General features: G+C 43.4%; 1 pseudogene; it reads left to right on the top strand.

Moving 5' to 3' along the window:
- Window positions 1-1,526: 1,526 nt before the first annotated feature.
- On the top strand, window positions 1,527-2,258 carry LOC102487001 (ubiquitin-40S ribosomal protein S27a-like; annotated as a pseudogene).
- Window positions 2,259-4,381: the final 2,123 nt, after the last annotated feature.

Raw genomic sequence — 4,381 nt, forward strand, 5'->3', positions numbered from 1 at the left:
TCTTGGCTCACAGCTGGTAAGGGATATAGAAATCAGACCACTCAGAGCCTTGAAGGTCAGCCTCAAGATTTTATACAAGGAAGAAGGGAATGCAGGAAAGTAAGGTGGTAATATTTTCTTTTTTAAAAAGTATTTTCTTCTTTTTCTTTTTTTCTTTTTAATTGCCAGAGAGTACATTTGCTTGCGAGAGAGAGAGAGAGAGAAATACAAATGGGGTACGGTCATGCCACAAACCTTTTCCCTCCATTTCTCCACATCATGGGAATTTTGAGCTCATATGCCCAGTGTGTTTTCAAGTCACTGAAACCCGGCTTCAAACCTCTGTCAGCCATGTGGGAATCAATTTTCTATACACAGCGCTTAGCCACTGTGCTACAAAGCCAGTCCAGATTTCCATTTTTTAAAACATTTTCACTTATTTCTTCCATGTGCATGAGACAGAGACATAGTGAAAAGGGAGATAGGCACGCCCAACACACGTATGGTCCTCTGGCTGTGACTGACCTCAGTATTGGCCAACCTGAAGACGGCACATACATGCCCACCATGTCCAAGGAGGTCTCCGGACGTAAACCCAGAACCTTCCTGTGTGAGTCAGCCTCACAGAACATCGCGTTACCAGCACGCCACTGTCCAGCCCCTGAGAGTCTAAAAGCGTCCATTGCCACTGGTGTGGTCTATAAAAGGAAGGAACCTAAAGGGGTCACTTTGAAAGGGCCAGTCAGGCGGCCATTGAAGAGGATTAGATGAGAAAGTGATGTGAAGTATGGAGGGGAGGAGACAAATGTGAGAGATGTTCAGGAGGCCAGAAGTTTCAGCTCAGTGACGGGCTGGGCGTGTGGTAGACGAGAGGGAGGTGATAGAAACAACGAACAGGTTCTTGCAAGAGCAACTGAGTAGATGATGCTGCTACTTGCCAAAATCAGGTGAAGGACAACGCCCAGATGAGAAGGTGGCACTTGCAGTCAGTCCCTCAATCCCCATTTGATTCAAGTCCCTGGGATCCCAAGGGCACAGGAGCTGACTAATCATCTTCAGTTTGGTTTTCCAGTCTTACAAACATCTACAAAGTTTTCTTCTTCCCAAACCTCCCCTCCTCCCTGCTTCCAGTTCTCTCTCTAAAACAAAATGGATTGATTATTATCGCTACCCCCAAATTATATCATCCTCCTCTTTTTCAAGGAATAGAAACATAATATTTCCCAACACACCATCACTGACACCAGGTTGTTCCTGCAATGAAAGCTCTTTGCTGTTCTGCTGTTAGGCCTTCAGGGCTGCTCCAGGAGAGTCTCTGCTTGCATGTCTTTCTCAGCTCCTGAGAGGCAAGGAACCATCGCGAGCTTCCTCTTTGCTGTGGGCCTTGGAAGGCCGGCTCTTTCCAGCACACCACACTGTCTGGCTTCCTTTCCTCCCTAGCTGCTCCTACTCAGTCATTTTGGTTGATTTCTCCCGATTGCTTCTCTAGTTCGTAAAGATGAAATGCCACTTTCTGAGCCACCATCTGTGGTGGGATGGCCACCAAGATGCAGACTTTTGTAAAAACCCTTAGGGAAGACCATCATCCTCAAGATTGAACCACTGGATACAATAGAAATGGTAAAAGCCAAAATCCAGAAGGAAGGAATTCCTCCTTATAAGCAAAGACTGATTTTTGCTGACAAGCAGTTGGAAGATGGGCGTACTTGTCTGACTACAACATCCAAAAGGAGTCCATGTTGGGACCAGCAGATGGCATAATGGTTACGTTGTTGGACTCCCACGTAGTCAACTGCAGTTCAAGTCCCAGACCCAGTGGCTTCAAATTCATACCGGGCATCTGAGGGTGTGTGCCCAAGATCCCAAGAGGACAATGGAGGAGAAGGATTACGGCGTGGCCAACCTCCCTGGGGACTGATTTCTCACTTTTTATCTTAATGTGTCTCTGAAGAGTGCTTGTGCCCTATAGCAAAAACCTCTCTTAAAAAAAAATCAAAAGGAGTCCATGCTTTGTTTTGTGTTGGGACTTTATGGCGATGCTAAGAAAGAACAGAAGTCTTACACCACTCCCAAAAAGAATAAACATGAGAGGAATAAAGTTAAGCTGACTGTCCTGAAATACTACAAGGTGGATAAAAATGGAAAGATTCGTCACCTTCATTAGGAGGGCCCTTCAGATGAATGTGGTGCTGGAGTTTTCACGGCCAGCCATTTTAACAAACATTATCATGGCAAATGTGGTTTTTACTTTCTACTTCAACAAACCAGAAGACAAGTAATTATGAGTTAATTTTAAAAATGAACTAAACTAAAGTAAAATCAAGATGAAGTGCCCACGCCTTAGCCCTCTGACTGCTATCACTACATTCACTCTCACAGTGGTCTCACCCAATGTCACGATTTTAAATACAATCTACAGGTCTGCCCAAAATCTCCAGAGGAGAATGGAAGAGAGGGGATTATGGTGTGGCCATTTATCCTTGGGAGGGGGATTTCTTGCTTTCTGTCTTTCTTGTCTTTCTGGCAAGTGCACACATCCTATGACAAAAATCTCTCAAAAATAAATAAATAAATACAATCTGCATGCTAATGACTCCAAGTGGACAGCCCTGGAAAGCCATCTCCCTGATTTTCAAACACCGATCCCCATGTAGCTATCCAACATCTTCACCTGGTGACCAGTAATATCCCCATTTAACACATCCTAAAACATTTCATTATCTGTGTTCGCCAATCTTATAAAGTATTTGCACATAAACCATGGAGCTGAATTAACCCTTTTCCTCTAATATCACACATTCAATATGTCATGACATTCTGTGGGCTTTACCATCAAAATATTCAGTACCCAATCAATTTTCATCTTGTGCTACCTCCACTGCTACCACTTTGGTCTAACCATCACCATCACTCACCTAGACTATTGCAATAGCCTCCTTATTGGCCTTGACTGTTTTTTAGAGAGAGAGATTTTTTTGCTGTAAGGCATGTGCGTTCACTGGAGAGACAGAACACGAGAAATCACCTCCAGAGGGATAGCCACACCGCAATCCCTTCTCCTCCATGTTCCTCTTAGGATTTGGGGCATGCATGCCCATGCATCTGGCATGAGTCTCAAGTTGCAGATCTGGGACTCAAATTGAGGTGGACCGTGTGAGAGTCCAGCTATATAACCACTATACCATCTGCTGGTCCCCAGATATTCCTTTCTGTTATTTTGCTGGATTTTTTGTTTATTTTTCTTTCTTCATTTTTTTTTGGAAAAGTTTTTGCTATAGGGCGCGTACGCTCGCCAGAAAGATAGAGAGACGGAGAGACAGAAAGCGAGAAATCACCCCCCGGGGGGATGGCCGCACTGCAATCCTTTCTCCTCCATTCTCCTCTCAGGATCTTGGGCATGCACGCACATGCGCCCGGCGTGAGTTTAAGCCACTGGGCCCGGGACTCGAACCGCGGTCTACTACATGGGAGTTCAGCAACATAGCCATTACACTAACTGCTGGTCTCTCTTTCTTCATTTTAAATAGCCAAATGTTTCTGAGTTTTTTTATTTAGACATTAAACAGACCTTATATTAAGTTATAATATGATTCTACCAATTTTGATTTATTGTACCTTGACTTTGATTCTGATAACAGCTTAGAGCATATAGGTAAGGAAAGGCCCAAAAAGGTTAAGTAACTTACCCAATTAGCACAGTTAATAGCAGAGGCACAATATGGTTTTTGTTTGTTTGTTTGTTTTAGAGATTTTTACAATAGGGCATGCATGTTTACTGGAGAGAGAGAGACAGTCAGATAGAAAGCAAGAAATCAGCCCCTGGGGGGAATAACTATGCTGCAAACCCTTCTCCTCCATTCTCTTCTCAGGATCTTGGGCACACATGCACATGTGCCCAGCGTGAGTTTTAAGCTGCTGGGTCCAGGACTCAAACTATGTGGGAGTCCAGCGATGTAACCATTACACCACCTGCCAGTCCTGCAGAGCCACCGTCTGAACCGAGGCCTTATAAGTAGTATTTTTAAATCACTGCTATTCTTTCTATCTAAAATTCAGTAGTATTTCTTAAGTCATTAGTTAATAAGTCTAATCTTTTACATTTTCTTTTCTTTTTTCTTTATTTTTAAAAAATTTACATTTAATCACTATATATCTTTATAGTGTACAACACTGATTTTGTTCTTGACCTATGTCTTAGGCTAGACTAGATTTCCATACCAAAAGTATCAACACATCTCAATCACGTAAAGAATACGAAGTTTCTTTCATTCTTATGCCACAGACAGAGCTAGGTTCTGCTTTGCAAAGCAGCTCTCCTCTACAGCGTCGGTTAGTTCTTAGGCAGGTGGCTCTTCTGCAATCTTCTTGACAGGCAGGCAAGGAGGGGACAGGAAATAGAGTC

Source organism: Tupaia chinensis, unplaced genomic scaffold (genome assembly GCF_000334495.1).
Source record: "Tupaia chinensis unplaced genomic scaffold, TupChi_1.0 Scaffold000314_1, whole genome shotgun sequence".
Classification (NCBI taxonomy): domain Eukaryota; kingdom Metazoa; phylum Chordata; class Mammalia; order Scandentia; family Tupaiidae; genus Tupaia; species Tupaia belangeri.